Source organism: Dreissena polymorpha, chromosome 6 (genome assembly GCF_020536995.1).
Source record: "Dreissena polymorpha isolate Duluth1 chromosome 6, UMN_Dpol_1.0, whole genome shotgun sequence".
Taxonomy (NCBI): domain Eukaryota; kingdom Metazoa; phylum Mollusca; class Bivalvia; order Myida; family Dreissenidae; genus Dreissena; species Dreissena polymorpha.
The window spans coordinates 19,822,113-19,839,592 of record NC_068360.1 but is presented as its reverse complement, the minus strand read 5'-3'; the positions used below and the strand labels follow the sequence as shown (position 1 = coordinate 19,839,592).

The 17,480-nt window shown below is 34.8% G+C and overlaps 1 protein-coding gene and 1 long non-coding RNA gene across 3 annotated transcripts in view; one reads left to right on the top strand and one right to left on the bottom strand.

Moving 5' to 3' along the window:
• Positions 1-17,480, bottom strand: part of LOC127834603 (uncharacterized) — a 129,220-nt gene that overhangs the window by 57,641 nt on the left and 54,099 nt on the right. The window lies entirely within an intron of this gene.
• Positions 1,215-10,176, top strand: LOC127834608 (uncharacterized). 2 transcript variants are annotated; one of them, XR_008028016.1, is made up of 3 exons: positions 1,215-1,395; positions 4,385-4,625; positions 8,972-10,176. It is a non-coding gene; the product is annotated as an uncharacterized LOC127834608 (long non-coding RNA). The 2 variants fall into 2 exon arrangements; XR_008028015.1 differs by lacking the exon at positions 1,215-1,395 and having other exon boundaries at positions 3,868-4,625.

The window sequence follows — 17,480 nt, the reverse complement described above, 5'->3', positions numbered from 1 at the left end:
GCACTGGCAACCATCTTTAGAATTTTGGTTGCCTTGCTAAAGAATAACAAGCCTAGAATCATGTACATGTTGTGTTATGTGTATCTAATACTTTATTTATTTTCTTTATCAATATTTTGTATATGATTTTTTTCCATGAAAATTTGATCGTCTTATGGCCAGACCATGGTGTTGATCCGGATCACCGAGTGGATGAAAGCGTTGTCTTTATATTGAATACATTAAGGTCATTCATTGTGAACGTGTGTTAAAGAGATGGTTAATTAATAAAAGGTTTTTTGCCTACGAACATGCGGAACCAGCAAGCATTTGATAATTATTATGTGGTTATACTTGAAGCGAGCTTGTAGCGACGTATGCATTTTGTTTTAAATTTGGACTTTATACTTATTTTTCCCACTACATTAGTTACAAACAACACTGATCTATTATGTTTTATTTATTTAAATAATGGCACAAAGTTTTACAATATTTTCCGACTAAATTGGTTTAACTCTTTTTCATAGTTGTTTATTCTTAATGTATTGCTGATCTGAATTTAACTGATCATTTGCGGTAAATTGTGTTGCCTTACAGGCTCCACATTATAATGGATAGTTTCATTAAAAAAAAGATCCCGACAAAGTAAACAATGAAAAAAGGGAAAAAAATAATTGATAACGCCGATTTGACATTTTAAACCAAACACCAGCATGAGCTGTGGTAAAATTACTCGCATTTCGCAACACAGCTGTACTTTAAATATAATGTTAACCAATGTTTCCAAATACCTCTCTGTTGCGATAGTGTGACTTTCTCTTAGATTTCCAATAATGCATGAGAGCCTTGTTGTGGGAAAACGGGGCTTGATGCATGTGCGTAAAGTGTCGTCTCAGATTAGCCTATGCAGTCCACACAGGCTTATCAGAGACAACTCTTTCCGCCTACACTAGATTTATTCCATAAAAGCGAAAAAAAAATCGTCCATTATAAGCCTGTGTAGACTCCACAGGCTAATCTGGGACACCACTTTACGCATTTGCATTCAATGATTAAGCCCTTTTTTCCCAGAGCAAGGCGCATGTATTATTGTACACTGTGTGCAATGTCAAAAGAACCACTGAATTATGAAATAAACCTGTAAGTTATACATGATGTAAGATCTGACAGTTTATTGAACTCATTCAATTTGCAAGTCTGAAAACATTAAAGGACCTTTTCACGTTTTGGTAAATTGACAAACTTAAACAATTGAATAATTTTGAAATTTCTGTTGTTATCGTAATATTTTTTCATACTACGAGGTTTGCTTATATAAAGTATAAAATACATTTCTCATTGTATGACCACGGACGGCCGAGTGGTCTAAACGATAGACCTTTATTCCAGGGGTCAGTGGTTCGAGCCCAGTTGAGGGTAAGTTTTTTGTTGTTTCTTTATTTGTTTTTTTTTAATGGAGCTTTTAAGATCCAATGTTTACATTTATCAATACTAAGCATTTAATGACAAACTGTGAAAAGGTCCCTTTAGATGTTTACTTAAAAATGCCAAAAGGTAAAAATTTAGAACTCATTCGTTGTTTATTTGATTTAAAAGTGATTTTGTTTATTTGCCTTGTCAGTGAGGTTACTTTGAAGTTATTATCACTTTTTTGAAATCATTAATAGAAAAGATAATTTAAGCTTCATTTTGGGAAAACAGGGCTTAATGCATATGCATTAATTGTCATCCCAGTACCAGAGATTCTCTTTTAACGAAAAACACCATAAAATCAGAGAGTGTCGTCCTTGATTAGCTTGTGTGCACTGCACAGGCTAATTAGTGTGCACAGGACACCACTTATTGGCCATGCATTAAGCCCCGTTTTCCCTGAACGCAGTCAATATGTACAGATTTCAATGACGACCTGGCCAATGTCGCGCACAAGCTGTTAAACACTATTGATTACATTCACACACTCACTGTCTGCAGTGTACCAATGGTACAACTAAAAATGGCATTTGGAGTGCGCCTTGCACACAATCGAGTGAATGCGAATCAGTTGTTATAGTGATTCTTGTGATTTAAGCAGTCCTGAATGTTTTTCCACTCAATTGTTTAGATAAAATTACTCTATAGGAATGGACAATGTGAACCATATCTGTAAATAAGCAGTTTGACAGCTTTTCCGCTGCGTTCACATTCATATTTCACTGGTTCAAGCCCTGAAAAAAGGTTATCTAAATAAACTTCTTTTGATTGTCAGATAAAAAAGTTGGACAAACATTTCGCCAACTAATTAGTTTGATACGTGATATACAGAGGCGAACCTGGTTGTACATGAACGCGGTAATATTTCGATCCAATTTTATTAAACCAGAATCATGACACACATACTTAAATGTTTGATATACGAGCATATGAGTCGCGTAATGAGAAAACTGGACATAATGAATGTGCGTATAGTGTCGTTCCAAATAAGCCTGTGTAGTCCGCACAGGCTAATCCGGGACGAATCTTTCCGCCCAAACTGGATTTTCGCTAAGAAGAGACATCATTTAAACGAAAAATTCCACAAAAAAAGTGGAAATCGTCGTCCCTGATTAGCCTGTGCGGACTGCACAGGCTAATCTGGGATGACAATTTACGCACAAGCATTATGCCTAGTTTTCTCAGAACGCGACACATATATTCGGAAGAAAAAGAATTTACATTCAACGATAGGACTACCTCAGTTTGTACATCTAGCATGTGTTTTAAAACCATAAACAATCAAACAAAGCTTTAAACATTCAGGTGCTTTTGTCTTCCATTATTATATTGTAAAACTTTTCCTTATTCCAGGTCTTCCAAGTAATGTAATCACTTTCAGGTGTTCTATTTTGTCGTTTCAACATAGCCTGGCCAGTAATTTTTGTACTACTCTTGTTCCCTATATTTTTATAATGTCTGCTAAATGATTTCTAATTATTTTAATATATTGAAAAACAATTGGGCGATATATTTACCCATATTGCGTTCACACAATTATGGTTTCATGTAGAAAAGTACCTCAAGGAATAATTATATTAGCTCCATATCAAATTACCTTATGTACGAAAATCATGTTCTTTGCTGCGCAAAATATACTCGCTAATCAAATAGCAGTGTCGGTTTAATTAGTTATTTCGCCAAAATTATTGTAATGTATTACACGCAAAACCTAACCCTGATGAATTTCAATGTATGACATCATAATATATTACACTTAATATTTATTCAATACGCAATCCGATCATAAATAAATGCCTTTTAACATAACCATAGTTTCGACAACGGAATGTTGTCATAATATAGTTTACTGCACGTTCGACAATCATCTACTATTTTAGTATAGTAAAATCACGAATACAATATCTAAAAGAAAAGCGTCCCTATCAGAATGCATAATACATAATATATCTTCCATTATGATTATGATAATGACAACAGTCAAAGTTCTAAATGTTAGTCGAACATTCATATGTGTCGTCATATCGATGTAAATGGATGCGAATAATATTCATGGCGAGAGCAATGTGGCCTTCTCTCCACGCGCACGTGTTTTGTTATTTAGGTGATAATAACAGATATAAATATCAAACAAAGTGGCGTTAATGTTTGATGCCTATCGATGTTGTCATGTGGTATTTACATCATCACTTGTGTGGTATACATGCGATTGAGTCACTCTAAACCTATCGATAAAAGAGTTCAAGTTTCAAACAACATTCAGTCAGCTTTCACACCGCTCGATGCATTTTTTTTATAATGTCATACCAGTTGATAAAGGTCGGCTTATAGCACCTTAAAGGGACTGTCAACCACGAATGACGAAAAAAGAAAAGTTCTAAAATACCGTATTTTTTTACAATTATTAGTTTATATTGATTAAAATATCACGACTGGTATATTACATTACTTGAAAAAAGTTCATATTTTCGGTATATTCGGTAATAAAATTTCGCGATGTGAAATCTAAAGTACATCGCAAAAATAGGTGACATAACGATATACACACTACAAATAACGCAAGTAGATTGATCATTTTGTATATAAAATATAAACAATTCACTACGCATGCACAATTTGAATTCCTGGGTTTACCACGTGACGATGATGATCAATCTACCGGTACGTGCGTTATTTATAGTTAACTGGTAGTTACCTGGTAGACATACCCAGTAAGATTTATTACCGAATATACTGAAAAAATGAAAGCTTAACAACTTTTTTCAAGTAATGTAATATACCAGTCGTGATGTTTTAATCAATATGAACTAATAATTGTAAAAAAAAGTATTTTAGAACGTTCCTTTTTTCGTCATTCGTAGTTGACAGACAGTCCCTTTAAACAGCGAATGTTTTGATAATGTCACGTGCACTGTATGCGTTTTGTCACAAAAAGGTACCGCTTGGGTGTCTGTTCCCCACATTCTCCTGGGAATTTTGAACAATCATGTCGACTTATAAAGTTGAACTTATTTTGACTGTGGCGAGCGAAACCGATCTGAAAACTGTAATTGAAAGAGCAACGGAGGATAAAATGGCCTTCGATGTGATGGGAAGAGAACTTCGCTTCCAGGACAGTGACGAACTAAAGATGTTAAAGGAATGGTGCGAAGGCCAGGGAATCAAACTTATTTAAGGTATGTTAAGATTTATATTCTCTTTATTATTTTGGTATATTATAGGTATGTATCAATTCTACGCATTATGACGGTACGCACCGAACTTAAGCAACTTTGCGTTGCGTTGAAATGACGTTAAATCGACTATTATTTAATAAAAAAGGACGTTTCCAACCATGCAAATATTTTGACATTATTTAAAGACAGTACATCTTGGTGTACATATAACTTAGGATTTACATGTATATGTTGATATAATTACAGTGTACATACTTTAGTTAATACCACACTGATCACGGTATCTTAACATTCGTAGTGCGAAGTTCTAGTTATTCATTTGAAAACGCGTCGTTTAGGTTCATTAAAGCATTCATTGACGAATTGAAATTCACGCAATTGTATTCCAATATAATTTTAACAATGCATCAAACTTATTGATTCATAATAAGGACATATAGATATGCTTTGTGTGGTAATTACTAATGTATTTAGCATTCCATTGAAAATTGCAAAGTAACTTAATTCTTATATAGATTTCGAAATGAGGGTAAGTGTGACTTTTCTTCGGACATGCATAAACAATCATTATGATTGTACTTTTTAAGCAATTTCTTAATTGAACACAGTTCTAGGTAGCTGGTAAAAACAAATTTCGACGTAAAATAAGTTCAATTAAAGGAAAAGAAAATATGACAAAATGCGAACTACTATTCTGTTTTTGCACAAAATAACGTTGAAATATAACACTTGTGACAACAATTCGATCACGGAAAATCCTATCTTAAAACACTTAAATCAGTAGATGTATGAATTCTAAATAGCAAAGTCTATGACATCTTTTTAGGCAAAACAAAATGCTGTTCATCTCACCCTCAATAATTTATTTTGAGAAACACGAAATGGACCAAATTAAATGAACGCACGCAAATATTTTCCTGCAGACGGATAAAGTTTCTTGTCAAAATAACATGTTGGCACAAATCTATTAAGTCACACCATGTGAATAAGATGCAACGCATGACATCCTCCTTTTAATAATCCACACTGCAAGTTCATATAAATTATCGTATTTAAATTAATTATGAATGTTAGAATTTCATAATTACATTAATTTACAGAGTTTAAGTTTTCCATTATTATATGCTTTATGCAAGCTTAATTTCATATAAACCTGAAATGCAAACATGCAATTATGTTCGTAGCGCAGAACTTGCAAGTTTCTCCAGTTTTGTGCGTAACCTCTATAAGAATAGAACAGATTCTTTATTCAGGCAATCAGTCGTGTACATAGTACATTGACATTGTTGTTATGGAACGAATATATTAACTATTATTTTTTTTAAATAATGTAGACTCCTCTGTGAAATATAACATTCTTAGTATTTCAAACATATCGTATGAAGCAAAACAAATTAAACGTAAGATTTACATGTCTTACAACAAAGATGATCAGTAAAATCACTGATCCAAAATACATCGTTTTTTTATCAATTTGACCCAAACGAACGCCTCGTTCGAATACAATCGCAGGCGCAAGAGCATCATATTTGTTCTTCTGTTGCTTCAAACGTTGTGTGCACAGTGTTTTCATGTTTGAGATAGCTTTCTTTGTATATCACTCTCATATGCACCAGAATATGAATTAAGGACCTTCCAACTCTAAATATGTGCTTTGTGCTTTTGCTTATCAACCTTATGCTAACGCGTAGATATTTTACTAAATTCAATTCAATGTCGTTATTATCTCATATACAGAAGATATTAAATAGTAATATTACAGACAGTGAGCATGTCACATATTACATAAAAAATATACAATAATCAATTACAATATATACATGTAATGTAACATACAATATAAAGTGACAACGACAAAGTAAGTTGCACAAAGAGAAATCCCATTAAACGTTACCCAATATGGGGACTAAGGATGCTGCTGCTATTAACCCATTCATGCCTAGCGTCCGGAAAAAAGGACATTGCAAACAGCGTAGACCCAGACGAGACGCCGCATGATGCGGCGTCTCATCTGGGTCTGCGCTGTTTGCTTAAAGAAATTTATGTAAGAAATATTCTAAATATAGAAATAAATATACCAGACACCCCTACTTTTGGAAATAAATTGATCCAATTTAGAAGGATGGGAGAGTCCACTGGGCATAAATTGGTTAAAGGATCACAGATACATCACTGGCAAATGGCAACATTCGTGTACGTATCTAAACGCAGTTTTTATAAATTATTCATCATCTTCATTTCTTAGGTAAGGCGACACAGGTGCTCCGAGCAAGCGCTGGGAAAAGTGTGTGGTGTCTGTTGCTATAAGCTGCGCGATACAACTTTCACCTAGTCTGGATATACCGTATATGAATTTTAAACGGCTCTCGGTATTTGCCGCACCGTCGCTAAGTTTATAAACACTTGCGTCATTGTAAGGGGGTTGCACATGTGTGACATATCTCTTAATACTAAAATCTTTGCTATCAATTTTGTGAATTCTTAGCAGCTGAACAATACAATTACAATATTACAATATGTAGCTTACCATCATCTTTCTTTAAAGACTGATGATAGATAACACATTACAATATTTTCATTTTCTCAACTTCTGTAGACACACTACCCATTTCAACTCCATTCCAACACTTTGAATTTCTACTAAAGTTGAATATTCATTTCAGTATGTTACTGAATAGCAAACATTACAAATATCTGTTCATAAAGACTGGGCTCATCTGATTAAACGCGAACGATTTATTGACCCTCTGCTGCAATACTAGCCAGAGTGGTCGGTTAATGGGTTCATCGCGATTTTCGACATAACAGTTAAGGGTTCCTAAACACAGAGGAAATGATGTTGCTCATGCACATGCCTGGGACTCAAGGTTGTTATAGAATTATAGTCGCTAGATGAATATAAGGTGGAAGTCGTTGTTTTTTTAAACACATCATCGTTTGCTTACAATGTCATTAATTCACTGAATATATTTTACAGCTTGTATCATGTGTAAAGTTTAGAGTTGTAAGTTACGTAATATTTACATTATTATTTGTTTCCAATGCCATTAAAAACAAAGTCTAAATATTAGTTTTACTCCGGAACACAATATTCGATTGGTTTTTTCCAAGATAAAGTCTCGCGCGGGAGGTATAAATAATGCTTACATGTACAATTTGTGTGCGCTATCCCATTGTAAACCTTGTCAAGTTTAACCTTTGATAAGTTAAACATTAAATTCATGTTTAAACTTTTCAAACACTATCTTAGTTTAAGTACAATTCTGAAGAATTCCTAAATGTTTTAAAAGTCATATTTTACAAATGATGCTTTTGTGAAGATAAAACACGGAAATCAGTTGTAGTACACATTAATTGCTAGCATTGAACTTGTAATATTATATAATCCAGCTTCATCAATATGCGCCAGTAACAACGAAGGATTGCACATTTACTATGAAAGAATAAATCTTTTTTTCATTCTAAAAGAAAACGTTTTCTTGTCAGAGTCTTATATTTTGAGGGCATGATCATCTGCGGGCGCTCGAAAATCTGTTCCTGCCCGAGTGCGCAGCACGAAGGCAGGAACGGATTTTGAGAGCGCCCGCAGATGATGATGTCCGAGAAAATGTTTGCGACCGAGTAACGACTCATGTTCAACGTGAACGAACTTTATACATCTGTATACTGCGACCACTCTAGCATCAATATTAAACAATCCGTGCCGCTAATATAAGACACCAGACAAACAGAAATATAACGATTTTTACAAAGAATACAGAAAAAAAAATAAAAAAAATTTAACTATTACTCTCATAAACAAACAACATAAAACATATTGACGGTTCATTAAAATATTTTTACAATATAGTCTTCATGACGAACAAACGCAACACCACTATTTTGCATTGAATCAAACACATACACAAACAGTAATACAATGCTCAGATATATGCATGTAGCATTTACCACAATTCATTGTAAAATATTAAAGTTACCTTGCGTATATATGTATATCAAAAATCAAAATGAAAAATTACGTACTCATAATAATAATAATAATTTTATTTGTGCACATAATAAAATACTACAATCCATATAAACAATTATTAACAATACAAAAATATCACATATATTTACAATCATAGAAAATAATACATATATATAATTTTTTTTACAATTATCTTCGGATTTACTCGATTGTTTCATAAGTTTAAGGACACGAACCCGTTTTTTAAGCTTAAATATCGAGTGGCCACCAAACAGTTTCATAGATTGTCTCAAATGAATAAAACAATAATTCAAAGAGTGAATTACATTGGATTAACGTTCATTTCATATTAAAAGTTTTGCTCTGTTTGCTTCAGATTCCGACATCAACTATCAACCGGCAAAATTTGACGACGGACATGGCAAACCTGGCAGTCGACAATAGGTATTTCAACTTCTAACGGCACAAATCGACGACGGACCTTCGCATGGCAAACCTGATTGGTGGATTTATGCATGGACTTTTTCGACTCCCAGTCCAAGCGGATATATCGAACTTAAGTTATTGACACATACTATTACAATGTGCAAATACACCATGCACGAAATATTCTAAATCAGTTACTACAACTCAACTCAACATAGACAGTTCTTTGATGTATGTATATTTATAGCTAAAAACGAAGTCTGAGAGAGAAAATTCTAACGTAATTTGGACATTTTTATCAATGTGCAACTGTGCAAAATATTTCGGATGTTTCTATATCTTAAAAATGTTTTTTTTTTGCCGTGATCGGTGGAATTGTGACATTAATAATGGATAAACCTAGTATCATATTCATCTGTTAAATATCAGCTATATAACATATATAACATGTAATATATATGAGTCGCGTTCTAGGAAAACCGGCCTTAATGCATGTGCGTAAAGTGTAAAGTGGAGTCGGCACAGGCTAATCTGGGACAATACTTTTCGCCTACACTCGATTATCGTTTAAAAGAGACCTCCTTTAAACAAAACATTCCATACACGCGGAAAGTGTCATAAGTGTCATGTCTCATTAGACTGTGCGGAACGCACATGCTAATCTGCGACGACACTTAATGCACGTGCATTAAACCCAGTTTTCCCAGAACGCGACTCATATATAACATATATCAACTTCAAACCATAGATTTTTGATGTTGAACTTTCTACAGTAAATATCTATTGTCGACTGTCGCTTGTACGCTAGTTAGTGTAAAAGTTATCTTAAAGGCAACAGACTAGATTTTACACCTGGGAGAGGATAAATGTTTATAAAATATCCTTGCTGGAAGTTTCAAGAAAACCTTGCAACTATAACCTAATTTAACAGCTATATAATATCTATCAACTTCAAACTAAAGATTTTTGCTATTGATCTTTCTACAGTAAATGTATATTGTCGACTGTCGCCTGTAAGCTATTTAATATAAAGGTAGTACTGAAAAGTATGTCCCAGTATAATATATCTATATTGTGTGTTTGTTTGCATAACTGATATTTTTTCCTATTTGTAGTTTAGTTTCTTTTTATATTAAACTTTTATCCAAAGACGTTCTTAAGATCTTTGTTTTTTATTTTGATGATGATTAGGTTGTTGTTGATGATGATGATGATACTACTGCTGCTGCTGCAGCTGCTGTTGCTGCTGATTATAACGATTATTATGACGATGATGATGATGATGATGATGATGATGATGATGATGATGATGATGATGATGATGATGATGATGATGATGATAAGAAGGATGAGGAGGATGAGGAGGATAAGGGTGATGATGATGATGAGGTAGAGGAGGAGGAGGAGGAGGACGAGGTTGATGATGAGGAGGATGATGAGGAGGTGAGATGAGGAGGATGACGACGATGATGACGATGATGATGACGATGATGATGACGATGATGATGACGAAGATGACGATGATGAGGATGATGATGAGGAGGAGGAGGAGGTTGAGGATGAGGATGATGATGAAGAGGATGAGGATGATGAGGATGATGAGGAGGAGGAGGAGGATGAGCATGATAATGTGGAGGAGGATGATGACGATGATGATGATAATGATGATGATGACAATGATGACGATGATGACGAGGATGATGAGGATGATAATGAGGATGATGAGGAGGAGGAGGAGGAGGATGAGGAGGATGATGATGATGATGAGGAGGAGGATGATGATGATGATGATGATGATGATGATGATGCTGATGATCATGATGATGAGGGATAATGAGGAGGAGGAGGATGACGATGACGATGATGATGACGATGATGAGGATTGATGATTGAGGATGATAATGATGAGGATGATGATGATGATGATGATTACGATGAGGATGATGATGATGATGATGAGGATGATGAGGATGATGATGATGATGATGATGATGATTGATGATGATGATGATGATGATGATGATGATGATGTGATGATGGAAATACATGAGGAAATAAACTCGCTTTGACAAGATATAAAAATTAAACACGTTTTCAATAGGACAAGCAACATGAATACATTTGTATTACATATAATTATTTCAGGTTTTACCTAGTCTTCATTTTAAAGGCACTTGCCTGATTTTCACATTAGAAAACATCTTGGTTTTAATACCTAAAATATTACCATCAGGAACTCTGGCTACCGTTGATTCATCTGATCAATTTACAAAGCATGTGGCGCAATTTTCGGTTGAACTAATTGACTTTGATAATAAATCTGACTGACACGAAGTATAACGGTCGTCTGAGCGCCCATTATTTAGCACCTCAGATTGAACGCTATTTAAAACCTCCTATGTCCGGTATTATGTCGACATTTCAATGTTATTAAAACTGGAGTTTTCTTAGAAAAGTGGCACATCCCGTGTTGGCATGCGGCTTGAAATTTTATCAATGTGAATGTGTCAAAACTACTGTTATCTTCAAAGTTCTCCCGGAAGTACACTAATGATCCTTAAAATTGACCTCAACATCGCGTTACTTTGTACCGCTAGACATCTTAAAATATAATGACATCTAAAACAGAAGACATTTCATTGTGTGCAAGTTTTCATTGATTGTATTTGATTATCTTAAAGCCTTACAAGTTGAGTTGATATTCAGAATATGCAAATATAAGATTTGTAAGTATGTGTTCGTTATTGGGTTTTGAAACCTATACTGATGTAGGAAATCTAACAAGAAAACCAACGTACTGCCCAGAAAACGAGAAATGAACATGCTGACGGACGTTATTTTTAGAAGTTTCGATAATAGAACTAAAAGGACAGGTCTTCTATATGTATAGCCTCGTTTAAGTATATTGTGGTATTTCATTCATGTAATTGATTCGGTAACGTCCTCATACGAAGAGCAATAACGACATATTGAAAATTATAATGTTTATTCTTGTATTGCTGTGTTGGTTTCTTGTTTCTAATATCTGTAGAAAGTGTTGTTCAGATAATGAAGATTGTGCCCGATTTAACGACACGCAAAGGTCATCATGTCATAAGGCTTTACTTCTTATACGTTCTCAAGGTCAAATTATTGTTTGAGCATGTTCCAAAATGTGTCAGTGTATGCGAGCATTTAGTTCTACGTTCATCATACGTTAGGCATAAGCTTGATGCGCTATAGTGATGCTAAAGGTGCGTTATTTTAATTTATCTCTTCGATCCCCTACGCATTATGGTATACATGTATATTGCAAATTTAGAAAAAAACATACTGTTTAAACCAAGTGCGCCTCTCAAACGCTTGTTTACGTCACAAACGGTCGTAAACGCTACATTGATTTAAGTTCATATACGTTTACACACGAAAATTATAAGCATTTCGTATAAGCTGCCTTTACGCAAGTCATACGTTATACAAACTCGAAAGATGTGCGTGTAAGCAAATTTCTAATATTAAACGCACATACAATCCTCTCATACGCTATAGTGTGACTGCATTGAAATATTTTAAGTCAATACAACCAGATGATAATCATAACAACCATGTCGACGCTACAAACATTTATAAATAATGTCGCAAAATGAGAACTTCGATGGTAGCAATCAAAGTTAAACTTTGCGCAAATTATCTCAACTAAATTTTAATTAAGTCAAGAACCTGTGGTCTTTTTTACGGATGCTGCCACCAGTCCATTTGGACAAATTTCCATTTAACTTGTACACTAGCCGAGCTAGTAGAAATTAAATAAAGTCATTTGTTTCTACAACTACAGTTTATTTACATTATAAACACGTATTATTTTAGCATTTTCCAACAAAAGTCAAACATTAGACATTTAAATCACAAACGAAATATGTTAAGTTTAGATACATTCCAACAACTCCAGGAAAACATCCCAAAAGCCCCCCAAAAGCCCCCCGGTATACCGTAACTCCACCGGCACTCACCGTGGCCATTCCGGCATCAGACCCCGGCAGAGCTACGGCAACGACCCGGTTTGACTCCGGTCGTCGCCTGTAATGCCCAGGCGGAGCCCCGGTGAATGCTGATTCGCCGGTGGCGTCCCGGCAGAGCGCCGGTTTACCGATGTACCGTAGCAATACCGGGACTCTGCCGGCATTCATCGGGGCTCCACCGGGGGCAACACCGGCGACAAGCGGGGCGTTGCCGTACCTCTGCCGGGGTCTGTATGGGCCTCGGTAGAGGTACGGTGTTCGTCCCGGTTGTTCCCGGTGCCGTCTCTGTTGTCGCCGGTGCCGCTCCGGTCGTTGCCGGTCGTTGCCGGTGATTCCCGGTTGTCCCGGAGGTGTTAAACGTTTTAATACTTTGCCGGTGGAGCCCCGGTTCATCCCGGTCGTCCCCGGCGCGGGCCCCGGTTCATCCCGTTAGATCCCGGATCACGCACCGGGGCCCGCCACCGGGGCTCCACCGGCATCATAGTGAGACTGGGCCTTAAATGTAAGTTTTGTGTTGGTTTTTTTTCTACATCAGAATAAAACTCCCTTTTGGGTTTAGCAACAATTTGCGCAGGATTGTAAACCAAGCGTGAAATCTTTGAACATTGCGGAACTTTCCTTTATTAATTCTAAAGTCACTCGAACGATATTGTATATCTGCAAACACACATAAACTACTTATAAGGTTGATTCACCAATGTACTTTTTAGCATTGACAATGTTGGTAACATAGACTTTTTTACCGGGTATATTATATTTTTTATACTTGAATTTGGAGAAAATGTGGATTTTACGGGGGACTTAGCGGGGATTTAGCCTGTTTTGAGTAATCACGTAATTGACTTACATGTATCATGTGAATAAAAACATTATAGTAGGTTTTAACATCTTAATATGCTTGGTCGGATTGTTTAAGTTTTAAACTAAAGAAGACAATACGAAAATGTGACCAGCAAATTCTGAAGACTGCTTCACTATTTGTACATACAATTTCTTATCTGTTTAGTATAATCGAATACAGATCAGTAATTTTGTAAAAGAGAATTGTGCGTTTTGTCTACATCAATGTTTGCATTCAATATTGACAGTCAATTCCTTAACATTTGAGCAGTTTTCTGGGTACAAGAAACGCCCATGCTATTAATCTGATGTTATCAATTTGATAGTGATTGGCCCCTTCGAGTTTAATGGTCAGACTGCCCAATGAGATAGCGATGAGGCAACATGCTACAAGCTATAAAAAGCGATTCCGTTTCATTTCTGTGACATGTGGTGAGTGAAAAATCTTTTGGAATGGCAATGCGCACGTCGGAAGACAAAAGAAAACGTATGTAGATTTAAGATTATGTTCTTGAAATGTTCTTTTGAATGACAATGTTTTTTTTTTTCAAAATAACATTTTTATACAAATATCGTTAATTGTTCGAACTTTTTGACAAGTTCTTGTGTATGTATAGTAACTGTACAAAACAAATATGCTTGAACCAAGATAATTAACTTGATTATGTAGATCACCGAAACTTAAAATGTATAATTATGCTTGGTTACTTATAGGCCCACCGGGTCTGGTGTTGTCTGTTTCGTTATTTTTATATAACTTGACTACTATTAAGTTTATACGTATGTCACAAAATAAACAATAACTTGCTTATTATCACACTTCAATACCAGTATCATCATCTGGTACAAAAATAATTTAAGAATAATTATAATAATAACATTCGATGTGTGGGTTGAGAAATTCCCTTGGCTTCAGATTGTTGAATCTGGTAGCAGTTATAGACTTGTTTGCAAATTTTGCAAGAAGATGGAACAACCTATACTTCATTGAATATGTACTCGATGTACCGGTAGGTAAGTTTGAGAAGCTAAATTAAAGAGACTTTTTCACCGATTTTGGCATATATTGAAGTTTGTCATTAAATTATTTCTATTAATAAATGTAAACATTGGTCTAAAAAACTCCACTAAAAATCAAGAATCAGAATAAAATTAAGAAAAAGAAAAAAAAAGTAACCCCGCATCAGGGCTCGAACCACCGACCCTGAGTCCTGGAGTAAAAGTCTACCACTTATACCACTCGGCTAGGGATGCTCAAAAATTGAGGGATGCATTTATTCTTTATATAAGCAATACTCGTAGTTTCACAAAATATAACAACAAAACTCTCGAAATTATTCAATCGTTTCGCGTTGCAACGCTTTATAATTTTCATGTTTTAAATCGTCAAAGATGCATATAATGGCTATTTTAGAAGCACAGTAAATGTTCAGTATTACTGTTTTCCTCACAAATATCATAACTACAACGAAAATTTGCGAATACTCTGAAGCAATTTTTTTTAATTTTGTCAATTTACCAAAACGTGAAATGGCCCCTTTAATGTTTCATTGCAATGCGTAATGAAAAATCCTGTTTTTGTTTATGCCGTTTTACTGAGTCTTACTCAAAAGCGCTTACTTAATTTGGTAACGTGTTTACCAAGCGTGTATATGATAACACATGCGAGTCAAACAAAATGACGTCTCAAGGCAGACGAAATTCCGCTATATAAAAAACGTATAGATTCCCTAGTGGTAATAAATCTAAATCCGGTGGCGAATCAATTGCAAAGGGCATAGTCCATGACAGTATTAACTCCATGTTTTGTTCTGTGGACATCTGCGGTAGTATTTTAGTCTGGACTTTAACAAAACAACTTATTATAATTTATATTCTGTTGTTCATTGCAAACTAAGATCAGTATCAATACGTTTTCGTGATGTGCATTTTCGTAGGCAATTAGCATGTTGGCGACTCTTGTTCTTCGTGAACAGTTTTCGAAATTGCTAGTTATATAATATTTTCCTGCAGTGGCTCCGTTAATGGATATTCGGGGGTAAATTACGCCCGAAAACTGCGGTCGTACGCCCTTTTTAACCGTGGAAGTGCCTTGGACGTCCGATAATCCGCATGTACGCCGTTTGATAATACAACAACAACACAACAACATTTATTAGCTCTTAACATATCCTTTTTTTAGCCAAATGTATAATATACACGTGTAAAGACATGGATAATAATAATTATGAAATAAGGTAATAATTATGAAACTATGCAATGGGAGAAGTTAACAACATATTTTACTGATTTATAACATAAGATATGTTCCTTTAACATCGATAACTCCAGTTGGTAATAAAATAATGTAACAAAGAATACACTATTTTGCCAAATTAATTTCACTTTAACATTGATACGTATCAGTACTCATCGAATTCTGAGAAAAAAAGTATACTTAATTAATTAATTTGTTTCTAATTGTTCCGTAAACAATTCGCATTATATTGCAGTTTGAAAGATTTATGATTTATTTTTTATTTTGTGTTCCATTAGTTTGATATGTTAAAACTTATTTAATTTTGGCCATGCTTGATACTATTACTTTAAATCTGTTTTTCTTATATGTTTGTAATGGCCATATTATAAGAATGGTATTCCCTTTCTCGACATTTAGATTACAAAATTTACATTTTCTGTTATCCCTAGCAATATTGTGATATTGCGGTATCGACCTCGTTCTATTTCTAATCTGTGTGATAAAGGCGGAAATTGAGTTTAGTGCTATCTAAAAAAAAAAGGCACAGGAACGTATAATATCAAGTAAAGCTGGTCATTCCCACCGTTAACTCCGCCCACGAGCTACTGTACTGTACACGAGGAAATTGGTATAATTTTTAATTATACAAACATATCCATGAAAAATCAATAACATGGCTATAGTCTTGTAAAATTACAATTATAACTGTTTGTCGATTATTACGAATTTCATAGCATTAAAAATATATTAAGCGGGGTTTATAATGGTCTTTTTTATTTTCCGACTGCATTAAATGTCAAATTTAATTTAAAGTTTGCCAGCTGGCTAGGTTCTCTTCTGAGAACCTAGGTTCTCATGAGAAACCTAGTTTCTTGGGATTATGCGTCGAACCGCTTGCCATAATTGTTTGTGATGTTTTGCTGTGCATCATTAATATCACAGAATATATTGTTTTTGCGGTACTGTTATCACTCGATCTAAGTAGGTTTAACCAATATTGAATTGTATGTAATTTGCGTGTTATTAATAGCGGTATCGGTCCTAATTCTCCATACATTCCGGCTTGATTTTTGTGGATTATTTACTTTTTATATTTTCGAAGTAGTTTGGTATGTATTTTTTTCGATTTCTTTACCCTTACAAATCCCCACACTTCTGCTGAATAGTGTAGGGCCGGTGTGACTAGTTTATCAAATAGGTTCATTGTTCGCGTGTCGAAATTAGTTTTGATTATATAATATTAAAAAGTCTATGTAGAGCTATATTTCCGCGTTCTCTGCTAGTTTGGGCTGTTCTATACCAATTACATCTTAATGTAACCATTATAGTTTGATACTAAAAATCAACGGAAATTGCGTGAAGTATTTCATAAAATAAAGTTT